Source organism: Neofelis nebulosa, chromosome 1, assembly GCF_028018385.1.
Source record: "Neofelis nebulosa isolate mNeoNeb1 chromosome 1, mNeoNeb1.pri, whole genome shotgun sequence".
Lineage (NCBI taxonomy): Eukaryota > Metazoa > Chordata > Mammalia > Carnivora > Felidae > Neofelis > Neofelis nebulosa.
In genome coordinates, this window is record NC_080782.1 from 111,278,762 (window position 1) to 111,292,103 (window position 13,342).

At 34.2% G+C, this 13,342-nt stretch overlaps 1 protein-coding gene and 1 non-coding gene across 2 annotated transcripts in view; one reads left to right on the forward strand and one right to left on the reverse strand.

The window, feature by feature from the left end:
- NDUFAF2 (NADH:ubiquinone oxidoreductase complex assembly factor 2) overlaps positions 1-13,342 on the reverse strand; it is a 175,470-nt gene that overhangs the window by 54,947 nt on the left and 107,181 nt on the right. The gene's annotated exons all lie outside the window — the stretch shown is intronic.
- LOC131489941 (small nucleolar RNA SNORA23) lies at positions 7,274-7,408 on the forward strand. The gene has a single exon (XR_009250838.1). It is a non-coding gene; the product is annotated as a small nucleolar RNA SNORA23 (small nucleolar RNA).

The window sequence follows — 13,342 nt, forward strand, 5'->3', positions numbered from 1 at the left end:
TATAGGACTTCCTTTAGCTTTGTTTTAAATGGCTCAAGGAAAAAGATCTTAGTTTTATCTTGATAAATAAATGCAATTGCTGATATACATTTGTATAATTCTACAATAACCAGATACTTGAAATGTTCTTGAGATGATGGTTGAGGACCATTTACTGCTATGTATCCAATAAAGGTTACAGCTGGAAATATTCAATGTGATCACTCATTTATATAATCATCCCTAACTTTCCCAATCACTCTATGCAACAAAGGAAATATCCTGCTGAAGGTTGGCAAAGGTTAGGAAGAGGAAGAATAAAAATATGCATTAATATCAAATCATTACATTTCTTTTTTTTTTATCCTCATAACAATCTGGAACTGAACCTCGATCCAATTATAAATTATATAATGATTCTGCCATTGCTAATTATATCTGTATGGTGGATTCTGTATCAGTCTTCATTATAATGTAACCATTGTTTGAATAGAATTTAGCAAGATAACTGGAAAGTTTATGTCTTAAGATCCTAGCATTCTTTCATCAGTGTTCATCTGCATTCTCATTAGTATGCATGAAATTTTCATTGAACTTTAATACTCTTATTGGAACATAACACACTATAATAAGCGTAAAAGTGAGCATGCAAATTAAAGTTCCCATTAATCACTAAAAGGGACTAGAAGAAGCAAGCAGGAAAATACTTCGTGAAGCATACATTTTTCAAATTTCTATAAGCACTGGAAACGGCTAATATACTTTTAGAAGCACTGCCAACAGGGGTTAAGGTAAATGAAACATTTATCACCAGATTCAGGAGGTGATCATTCAGAACTAAAATTATGGAAAGCTTGTGAGGAGTCTGCATCTAAAAGATACTACATTAGAAATATGTGTTGTTTAATTCGCTCAAGGAGAAGACAACACTATAATAAAGCCTCATCTTTTAAAAAATGATCTTTGCCAGTTCTGGGTGTATATATCTTATAAAAATCTATAAAAACAAGAATCCCTACTTTTTAACTGTGAAAATTCAAGTGATATATTATGAAATGAGTCACTTTCTGATTACTGACTCTTGAGCATATCTTAAAGACATTATTAGATTTAATTGGCATATTTAAGTTAAAATTTTGGGGATGCTCAAGCCTATTACTATTCTTTTTCTTTAATCCTCTTTAGTTTGATATAATTTATAAACAATACAGTGAAACCATTTTAAGTGTGCAATTCCATGAATTCTGAAAAACGTTTACAACCTTTTAACCAGCACCAAAATCAGTATATAGAATGTTTCCATCACTTGCAAGTTTCCTATCTCTGACCACATGCAAACACCCACCCTAATCCATCCACAGCTCCCAGGTAGTGCTACACTTTCTGTCACTGTTGATGAGTTCTGCCTTACCTACAGTTTCATATAAATGGAATTTTACAGTATGCACTCTTTTGCATCTAACTTATTTTACTCAACATAATGTTGTTAAAGTTCATCCATGTAACTGTGTGTAGAGAACAAACTCTTAAGGTAGCCTCCACAAACCCCATCTCTTCATGTCCACACCTTTGTATGGTTTTTTCCCCTTGAGTAAAGGCAGGTCCTGTGATGTACTTCTAACTATGATAAGAGGGCAAAGGAAATGGAATGTCTACGAGTGCATGATTATGTCATGTAAGCTTACAGCATCCATTTGCTGGAGGCTCTCCCTTGCTGGCTGTAAGAGAAAAGGTGGCATGTTGAAGAATCCCATGTGGCAAGGAACTTTCAGTGACTTCTAGGAGCTTAGGGTGGTCTCTGGCCAGCATCAAGTGAAAAACTGAAGCTCACAGTCCTATAGTTGCAAGGAGCTGAATTCTGTGAATAACCACACATGTGGAACAATGGATCCTTCCACACTCAAACCTCCAGATGAGAATGCAGACCTGGATGATACCTATTGACATGGTTTGCAGTCTATGTGAGACCCTAAGTAGAGAACCCATCTAGGCTTGGACTCAAGACCACAGGAACCAGGCGATGATAAATATATAGTGTTTTTAGCTAAGTTTGTGGTAATACTGATGCAGAGTAATAAAAAATAAATACAGCGAGCACAGCAGCAGTTCATTCTTTTTATTCCTGTGTAATATTCCACTATATAGAAAATGACAATGTGTTTATCCACTGATTTTTGTTGGGTGTTTGGGGAACTTTCAATTTGGGCTTTTATGAATAAAGCGGCTATGAAAACTTTCAGTACGTGTTTGGGTAGACTACGTTTTTATATCTCTGGGTTAATACCCAGCAGATTTCCAGGTTATAGTGTAAGAGTGTGTTTAAGTTTATAAAGAATAAGCTATTTCCCAAAGCAGATGTACCATTTACACATTGGCCAAACATTTATGTACATTTCAGGTGCTTTACATCCTCATTAACACTTTGTATTGTTAATCTTTTAAATTCTAGTGAGTCAGTGGTATGTAGTGGTACTTCACTATGGTTTTAATTTGCATTCCTTGATAACTAATGATGTTACATATCTTCTTTTTAACTTCTGATGCTAGTCCTATTATTGGGTTGTGAGAGTTCTTTACATATTCTGGATACAAGTTTTATGTCACATATGTAACACAAATTTTCTCTTCATCCATCTTTTCATTTGTTCAGAGTTATCTGTTAAAAAAGAGTTTAAAATTTTTTGATGAAGTTCAACTTATCATATTTTTTCTTTTATATGTGGTGTCCTATATAATTCTTTGACTATGCCATGATAGAAAGATTTAGTCCAATGTTTTCTTCTAAAAGCTTTAGCTTTCACATTTAGGTCTGTGATCAATTTCAATTTAAGTTTTAGATTTAATATGAGGTAAAGATCAAAGTTTATTTTTTTTCATATGGAAATCCAACTATTTAACAGTAGTTGAAAAGAATTTCCTTTTCCCATTGAAAACTCAAATGACCATATAAATGTAGGGACACTTCTGGACTCTCAGTTTGATTCCATTAATTTTATATCTATCATTATAGTGGTATTAAACTGTCTTGAAAAATGTAGCTTTTTAAAGTTAAATCCTCCAACCTTGTTCTTTTTAAAAAGTGTTTTAGGCAGTATGGAGATTCCTCAAAAAGTTAAAAATGGAACTACCCCATGATCCAACAATTGCACTACTAGGTATTTACCCAAAGGATATAAAAATATTGACCCAAAGGAATACACACACCCCAATGTTTTCAGCAGCATTATCAATAATTGACACATTTCTCAGCCATCAAAAAGAATGAAATCTTGCCATTTGCAAGGATATGGATGGAACTAGAGCATTATGCTAAGAAAAATAAGAGAAATAAAAATACTGTATGATTTCACTCATTTGTGGAAATTTAAGAAACAAAACAAATGAACATAGGGAAAAAAGAGAGGCAATCAAGAAAGAGTCTTAACTATAGAGAACAAACTGGTTACGGGGAGGGGGGAGGTGGGCCGGGGGAAGGGTTACATAGGTGATGAGGATTAAGGAGGACACTTGTTGTGATGAGGACTGGGTGTTGTATGTAAGTGATGAATCATTACATTGTACACCTGAAACTAATATTACATGCTATGTTAACTAACTAGAATTTAAATAAAAATTTGAAAGGAAAAAAAAAGTGTTTTAGGTATCCTAGATCCTTTTACATTTTAATACAAAATTTAGGATCAGCATGTTAATTTTTTGTTTTAATTTTTTTTTTAATGTTTATTTATTTTTTAGACAGAGAGAGAGAACATGAATGAGGGAGGGTCAGAGAGAGGGAGACACACAATCTGAAACAGGCTCCAGGCTCTGAGCTGTCAGCACAGAGCCCGACGTGGGGCTTGAACTCACGGACCGAGAAATCATGACCTGAGCCCAAGTCGGCCGCTTAACCGACTGAGGCACCCAGGCGCCCCTCAGCATGTTAACTAGTAAAAAAATTTACTAGTATCTTGACTTGGGATGCACTAAATGTACAGATCAAATTTAGGCAAATAAAATCTTTTAACTATTGACTTCGGAACCACAAAAATGTGTATCTCTCCACTTATTTAGATTTCCTTTAATTTCTCTTAGGAATATTTTACATTTTTCAATGTACAGGTTGTAGAGACATATTTTTGTAACATTATCCCTAAATACTTCATGTTTTAATGGCATTTTAAGTGACAGAATAAAAAAATTCATTTAGCAATTGTTTGGTAATAAAATGTAGATAGATAAGTGGTCTTAACATATTGCCCTTATATCTTGAAAACTTACTAAATTCATTATTTTATAGATTTTTTGAGGTTGTCTTTATGCACAATTATGTCATCTGTGAAGAGGCTTTTACTTTGTCATTTCCTATCTGAATTCATTTTATTTCTTTCTCTAGCCTTATTGCACTTACTTGAATTTTCCAGGATAATATAAAATAAAAATAGTGAGGATACCCTTGTTTTGTTCCAAATTTTAGGGGGGACAGTGTTCTTTTACTATCGAATATGAGGTTGGTTACTTGTAAGTGCTTTTTCCTCTTAATATCCTTTATTAGGTTGAGGAACTTCCCAGTTCACGTGTGTACAGAGTTTTTAATTATGAATGTATGGTGAATTTTGTCAAATATTTTTTCTGTACTAATATGAAATTATGATTTTTCTTCTTTGTTAAAAGTTGAATATAAATGCAAATGAAATGCACAGTGAGATACCATCTCATACCTGGTTAGGACGGCTATTATCAAAAGACAAAGAATAGAGGTGCCTGGGTGGGTCAGTGGAGGGTCTCTTGATTTCAGCTCAAGTCGTGGTCACAGGACTGTGGACTTGAGCCTCACATCCGGCTCTGTGCTAAGTGGGAAGCCTGCTTAGGATTCTTTCTCTCCCTCTCTCTGCCCCTCCCCTGCTCTCTCTCTCTCAAGTAAATAAATAAGCAAATGAATGAATGAATGAATGAATGAATGAATGAATAAATGAATGAATAAATAGTTTTAACAAAAAAGACAAAGGATAATAAGTGTTGGTAAGGATGTGGAGAAAAGAAAACCCTATGTACTGTTCAGTGGGAATGTAAACTGATACAGCCAGTATGGAAAATAGTATGGAGTTACCTCAAAAAATTAAAACTAGAACTACCATATGATCCAGAAATCCCTCTTTTGGATACATATCCAAAGGAAATGAAATCATTATTTTGAAGAGATATCTGTGCTCCCATGTTCTCTGCAGCATTATTGGCAATAGCCAAGATATGGAAACAACTTTAATGTCCATTGATGGAAGAATGGTATGTGTGTGTGTGTGTGAGTGTGTGTGTGTGTGTGTGTGTGTGTATAAATATATATATATATATATATATATATATATATATATATATATATATATATATTTACAATGGAATATATTATTCAGTCTTAAAAGAAGAATGTCCTGCCATCTTTGACAATATCAGATGAATCTGGAAGACATGGTAAATGAAATAAGCTAGATATGGAAAGAAAAATACTGCATGATCTCATTTTTATGTGGAATGTAGGTGGCTACCAGGGGTGGGAGATGGGGGAAATGGGGCGATGTTGATCTTTAAATGTTAAACCAACTTATATTACTGGGATAAATTCCACATCATTATGGCATATTGCCCTTTTTTATATACTGCTGGATGCAGTCTGCTAATATTTTGTTAATGATTTCTGCATCTATGATTATGTCGGATATTAGTTTATAGTATTCTTTTCTTTATTGTCTCTGACAAGAGTTGGTATCAGGGTAAACCTGGCCTCACACAATGAGTAGATAAGTAAGTATTCCCACCTCCAAAATTTTTGGCAAGAGTTTATAACCTATCAAGGTGAATAAAATGAAAAAAAAATGAATTCTACAATTTCTCAGGGTAATGTTCCATAACTGTCAACTAGGTTACACTGTTTGATACACATAGTTGTCTTCTACATAATTGTTACAATTTCAACCTTTTACATAGAGATTTTAGACCATTGATGTTTACCACAATTATTTACATAATTAGGTTTAAATCTACAGGTATTTGTACAGCCATGTTCACAGCAGCATTACTCAATAGCCCAAAGGTGGAAATAATCCAGAGATCCATTGATGAATGAACAAATGAACAAAATCTGGTATATGGAGAAAATGGAATGTTATTCAGCTTGAGAAAGGAATGAAATTCTGATAGATGTTAAAGCATAAATAAACCTTGAAGAGATTATACTAAGTGAAATAAGCCAGACTCAAAACAACAAATACTGTATGATTCCATTTATATGAGATACCTAGAGTAGTCAAATTCATAGACACAGAAAGTAGAATGGTGGTTGTCAGGCATGGTGGAGGGGGGAGGAGGGAATGGGAACTTACTGTGTCATTGGTAAAGACCTTCAGTTTAGGAAGATGAAAAGTTCTGGAGATGATGTTGACAATGACAACAGTGTAAATGTGCCTAAAGCCACTGAGCTACGTGCTTAAAAATGGCAAAAATGGAACTTTTTATGTCATGTATCTTTTATCACAATAAAAAAGCGAGAGATAATAAAAAAAATCCATGTAATCAACTATATTAATAGAATGAAGAATAATGATAAAATTCAAGCCAATAAATGCAGAAAAAAAAGAGAAAATCCAACATCATTCATAATAAAAACTTTCAGCAATCTAGGAAGAAAAGAGAGTTTTCTTGATCTGATGGAAAGCATCTACATAAAAATTTCTGGCTAACATTAAATTTAATAGCGAGAAACTGAATGCTTTCCCTCTAAGATTAAGAAAAAGGCAAGACTGTTCACTTTCACTATTTTTTTACTTACGTTTTGAAATGTTTATTTATTTATTTGGAGACAGAGAAATAGAGAGCAAGCAGGGGAGGGACAGAGAGAGCGTGAGAGAGAATCCCAAGCAGGCTCTACACTGTCAGCACAGAGCCAGATGTGGGGCTCAAACTCATGAATCATGAGATCATGACTTGAGCTGACACCAAGAGTTGGATGCTTAACTGAACCACCCAGGCGTTCCCACTTTCAGTATTTCTAATCATCAATGTCATGGAGGTCCTTGTCAGGAAAGGAAGGCAAGAAAAAAAATACATTAGAATAGAGTAAATAGAAAGAATACAAATTGTTTATGTAGACGATCCCCCAAATATAAACTAAAATAAATGAGTCTAGCAAAGTTGGGTAAAGTACATACATAGTTGATATACAAAAATCAATTGTATTTCTATGTATTATCAATGAATAATGTGAAGTTGAAATAAAAAACAATTAGCAATAGCCCCTAAAAATTAACATTTAGGAACAGCTGCTATAATGTGTGTAGCTTTCATCTGTGTCTGATGGCAGTGTCTGTCTGTGCTTTGTATCCAGATCTTGCTATTCCCATAAACACATAGCCAAAGAGTAAGCTGGAATCCTAGTACAATATCATTTTATTTGAATTGAGTTGATTTCCTGTGTGCTTTAATGAATAAATGCTAAGCTTTCTAGTATTAAAAAAGGAGCACTTAGGTTTTATTTTAATAAAATACGTGCAAGATCTATAAGCTAAAAACTACAGATGAAACAATGAAGGAAGACCTAAGGAGAGAATATGCTGTGTTCATAGAAGGCTCAATCCTCTCCAAACTGATCTATAAATTCAATGCATTCCCAGTCAAAATTCTGGAAGGATTTTTGGGTAACAATTGATAAGTTGATACTAAAAGTCATATATACTCACAAAAGGGTCCAAGGTATCCAAAACAATGTATCCAAAACAATTTTGAAAAAGAGGTTGGAGAATTCAACTTACCTATTTCAAGACTTACTACAAAGTCTCAGTAATCAAGTCAGTGTGGCATTGAGAAACGGACAGACACAGATCCATGGACAGAATAGAGAAGACAGAAATAGACCACACCTATATAGAAACCTATTTTTGACATAGGTGCAAAAACAGTGAGAAAAGGATGGTCATTTCAAAAATAGTTCTGGGAGAGTAATCAAAATCATAAAGTCAGAGTATAATGATGGTTGCCAGGGGCTGGGTAAGGTTAAGGAAGAATGGGAGAATTATTGTTTAATGGTATAGAGTTGGTTTTATGAGACGAAAAGCGATATGAAGATAGATGTTAGTAGTGGCTACACAATAAGGTCAATGTATTTAATATCATTGAACTGTACACTTAAAAATGGGTAAGATGGTATATTTTATGCCATGTGCATTTTAACACGATAAAAAATAATACTGGAAAAAAGTGGATATCCATATAAATGAAATTGTATTTATACCATTCACAAAAAATAGATTCAAAATGATCACTGATCTAGATATAAAGCCCCAAACCATAAAATTTTAGGAGAAACCACAGGAGAAAATATTCATGACCTTGGGTTAAGCAAAATTTTCTTGTAACACCAAAATGATGATACATAAAAGAAAAAAAATGATGAATTGGACTTCATTACAATTATGAATGTGTGCTCTCTAAGGGGCACTGTCAAAAGAATTGAAAAACAAGTCACAGACTGGGAAAAAATATTTGCAAATCACATATATGCGGAATTGTATTGAGCATATGTAAGGAACCCTCCAAGGTAAACAATTAGAAAAAAAACCCAACCAAATAAAAAATTTGTCGGCAAAAAGATATGAACATACGCTATAGCAAGCAAGATATACAGATGGCAAATATCATGAAAGATGATCAGCATGACCAGTCACTAGAGAAATAAAAATTGAAACCACAGTGAGACACTACAACACAAATCTAGTAACACTGACAACACTAAAGGCTAGGGAAGATGAGGAGCCTCTGTAGCTTTCCATGTAGTATTAATGGGAAAGCTAAATGGTATAGACGTTAAAAACCAGTTTAGCAGTTTAAGTTGAATTTATTCTTACCACATGACTTAGAAATGCCACCTCAAGGTAGTTACCTGAATGAAATGAAAATTCATGTTCAAATATTTATACCTAAATAGGAATATTAATTTATATAGTGGTTCCATTTATAATTGCTATAAAGTGTAAACAACCCAAATGTCCTGCAGCTGGTGAATGGGTAAGTTGGTATATGAATATGATAAAATTCTACTCAGCAATAATAAGGAATAAACTGCTGATTCGTGCAAATATATAAATGGATTTCAAATGCATTAAGCGAATTGAAAGAAAGCAGCCTTCTGCTTCTAGCCAAGATGGAGCAAGAGAAACAAATTACATGAAACAACAATTTTCAAAACAGTGGACATCAAGTAATGAAATACAGTGATCTCTTCAGAATGTTAAAAAACAAACAAACAAACAAACAAACAAAGGTTACCCTTACAATTGCCTCACTTACTCCTTTGAGAGTTTCCAGGCTGTTGCATGGGGAGGGGATCCTGCTAAAATCCACAATACTACTTATGTTATGGAAATGGAGCTGGGAGTCTAGGGAGACCAAAGTGACTAAAATTCACAGGATAGACTATCAGACAGGAGACAGCTTCAAAGAAAGCAAACTCTGGAGACTGGTAGGGGGGCTGCTGTCAAGTATTCAGCAGAGCACTAATGAGTTCAGGTGAGTGAGAAACTCCTAAGACCAGGAAAAGAACCACCTGAAAAGATCAGAAGAAACAGTATTCATATTTTACACAGGAGCAAGAGTAATGTTAATTTCCAGCACTCAGAGTGGAAAACCTCATGATTGACAGGGCAGAGGAGAGTGCTCAGCAACAACTTCCATCAACAATACAGAATTATAGTTCTAGATTAAATTCTGTTCCAGTCCTACCTAACAAATCTTGAAAGATTATCCCTGAAAGGATCAAACTGTTTCCAAGTAACTTAACTGTGTCTCAGAACAAAGCTCAATAATATAGATAGGAATATAAAAATATCTAGTATTCCACTAGGCAAAAATTTAAAATGCCTGACATCCAATCAGAAATTGCAAAGCAAACAAAGAAGCAGAAAAATACTTCCCATAATGAAGAGAGAAAAAAAAAAAAACCAACTAACCAACTAAAAACAGACACAGATGGTAGAATTAGCAGACAAGAACATTAAAACAGTTATAACTGTACTCCATATGTTCAAAAAGAGAGAGGACAGATTGAAGAGGTTAAGTAGAAACATGGAGGATATAAAACAGACCCTTATCAAACTTGTTCAGACGAAAACTACAATGCCTGAAACGAGGAATACTCTGGATGGATTGGTAGGAATTTGACACTGTAAAAGAAAAGATCAGTGAACTTGAAGATACAATAAGAGAAACCATACAAAATAAAACTCAAAGAGTAAAAGCCTCCGCAAATGAACAGAGCATTTGTGAACTGTGAGACAACTTCAAATAGCCTAATATTGTAAGTGGAGTTCCCAAAAGGAAGGATGGAAAGAGACTCAAAGAAAAGTATTTGAAGAAATAATTGCCGAAATTTTTCTAAATTTAAAGGAAACTATAAATCCATAAGGCTAAGAAGCTCATGAAACTTCAAGCACAAAAGAGACTATATGATGGCACATCATAATCAAATGGCTGAAAACCAGTTTAAAAAAGAGTAACTTGGAAACAACCAGAAGAAAAAAAATAGATGTTACATACAAAGGGATAAAGAAAAGCAGGACAACAGATTTCTTGACAAAAAAAGCATGTAAAGTAGCTTTACACTACTGAAAAGAAAAAAAAAACCCTATCAACCTAGAACATTAGAACCAGAGAAATATCTTTTTTTTAATATTTTATTTTTTAAGTAATCTCTACACCCAACATGGGGCTCGAACTCACGACCCCAAGATCAAGAGTCACATACTCCACCAACTGAGTCAGCCAGGTGCCCCACCAGAGAAATACCTTTAAAAATATATTTCAGACATATGAAAGCTGAGAGAATTTAATGCCAGTAGACTTACATACAAAGAAATGTTAAAGGAAGGCATAGATGCTAAAGGAAAATGATTGCAGATAGAAATCGGGACCTACAAAAAAGGAATAAAGAGCATTAGAAATGGTAAAAATATGAATTAAATATGTCATATTTTTCTTATTGATTAAATCTATCTAAATGCTAGTTCACTATTTAAATAGAAATAATGATGTAGTGTGCAGTTTCTAACATGTAGAACTAAAATATATGACAAAAACAGAAATCTTAGAAGGGAGAAATGGCAGTACACCTTTGTAAGGTTCTTATACTCTATATGAAGTGCAAACATCATATAAAGATAGATATGGTCAAGATACGGTCTACAAAACCAAAAGCAGACATGCAAGTAACAAAACAGAGATACAGTTGATAACCCACAGTAGGAAATAAAATTCAGTCATAAACATACTCAATACTAATATATTATTTTGCTGTTTAGTTTCAGGGCTGCAAGAGCAAAGTAAAGTGCCAAAGATTCAGTGGCAATTAAACAATAGGAATTTATTTTTATTTTTTCACAATTCTGGAAGGTAGAAGTCTAAGATCAAGGTGTTAGCAAGGTCAGTTTCTTCTAAGGTTTCTCCCCTCAGCTTACAGATGGCTGTTATTTTCCCTGTGTCTTCACATGTTATTCCCTCTGTATATATATGTGTCCTAATCCCCTCTTCTTATAAGGATGCCAGTCATATTGGATTAAGACCCATCCTAATAGCCTTACTTTAACTTAACTACCTCTTTGAAGACCCTATCTCCAAATGCAGTCTTCAAATACAGTCTGAGGTGCTGGGGTTAAGGCTTCAACATAGAATTTAGAGGGACACAATTCAGCCATAACAACTAGGAATGACAGATGTGACATCACTATAGATTGTAAAGATATTAAAAGGATGATAAGGACATATTATGGTCAGTTTTATGCAAAACATTTGGAAACTTAGATGAAATGGACAGACCCTTTAAAAGAAACAAGCTACCAAAGGTCATTCAAGAAGATACAGACACCCTGACTATCCTGAATATAATAAATTTAATTTGTAGTTGAAAAGTTCAGGCCCCGATGGCTTCAATAGCAAAGTCTATCAAATATTTTTAAAAATAATTTTAACTTGGGGCACCTGGGTGGCTTAGTCACTTAAGGGTCCGACTTTGGCTCAGGTCATGATCTCACAGTTCATGGGTCTGAGTCCTGCATCAGGCCCTGTGCTGACAGCTCAGAGACTGAAGCCTGCTTCAGATTCTGTATCTCTCTCTTTCTTCCCCTCCCCCACTTACATGTGCACTCTCTCTCTCTCTCTCAAAAATAAACCTTAAAAAATTTTTAAAATAATTTTAACTTTACATAAAGTTTTGCAGGATATTGAAGAAGGAATATATCCAAACTAATTTCATGAGACCAGCATTATCCTGACACCAAAATCAAGCAATGATGTTACAAGAAAAAAAAAATTACTAACCAATATCCCTCAAGAACCCTGATATGAAAACATTAAACAGAAGTTTAGATAAACCAATCAACAATGTATAAAAAGAATACTATATCAGGAACAAGGCAAGAATGTCCATTCTCATTCCTTCTAATCAACAGTATACTGGAAATCCTAGTCAGTGCAAGCAGATAAGATTCAAAAAATGAAAGGCATCCAGGTTGTAAAGAAAGAAAAAATGTCTTTAATCATAGACAACATGATCTTCTAGGTATAAAATCTGATTAAATTTACAAAAAAGCTATTATAACTAATAACTGAGCTTAGCAAAGTCATAGAATACAAGATCAATATACAAATACCAATTGCATATTTATATAATAATAATGATGAACAATCAAAAATTGACATTAAAAAATTATCATTTAGAAATTAAAGAAGGCCCAAATTAAATAAAGAGAAATATAATGTGCAGGGGTCAGAAGTTCTTTGCAAAGTGATCTATAGGTTCAACACAATCCCAACCAACATCCTAGGAGGAATTTTTGCAAAAATTACCAAGATCATTTTAAAATGCATTTGAGGGGCGCCTGGGTGGCGCAGTCGGTTAACTGTCCGACTTCAGCCAGGTCACGATCTCGCGGTCCGTGAGTTCGAGCCCCGCGTCAGGCTCTGGGCTGATGGCTCGGAGCCTGGAGCCTGTTTCCAATTCTGTGTCTCCCTCTCTCTCTGCCCCTCCCCCGTTCATGCTCTGTCTCTCTCTGTCCCAAAAATAAATAAAAAACGTTGAAAAAAAAATTTAAAAAAATAAAAAATAAAAATAAAATAAAATAAAATGCATTTGAAAATGCAAAGGACATAGGATAGCCAAAACATCTTCAAAAAAAGAATAATTAGGTTGTAACACTAACATTACCTGATATCAAGAACTATAAAGCTACAGTTATCAAGGAAATAAGGCCCTCTGTCAAACAGCCAGTAAAGATGAAGCCAGGCAATACCCATTTGAGTGAGTGTGGAAGTAGATCCTCTAGGGCCTGACAATAACCGTGTGAAT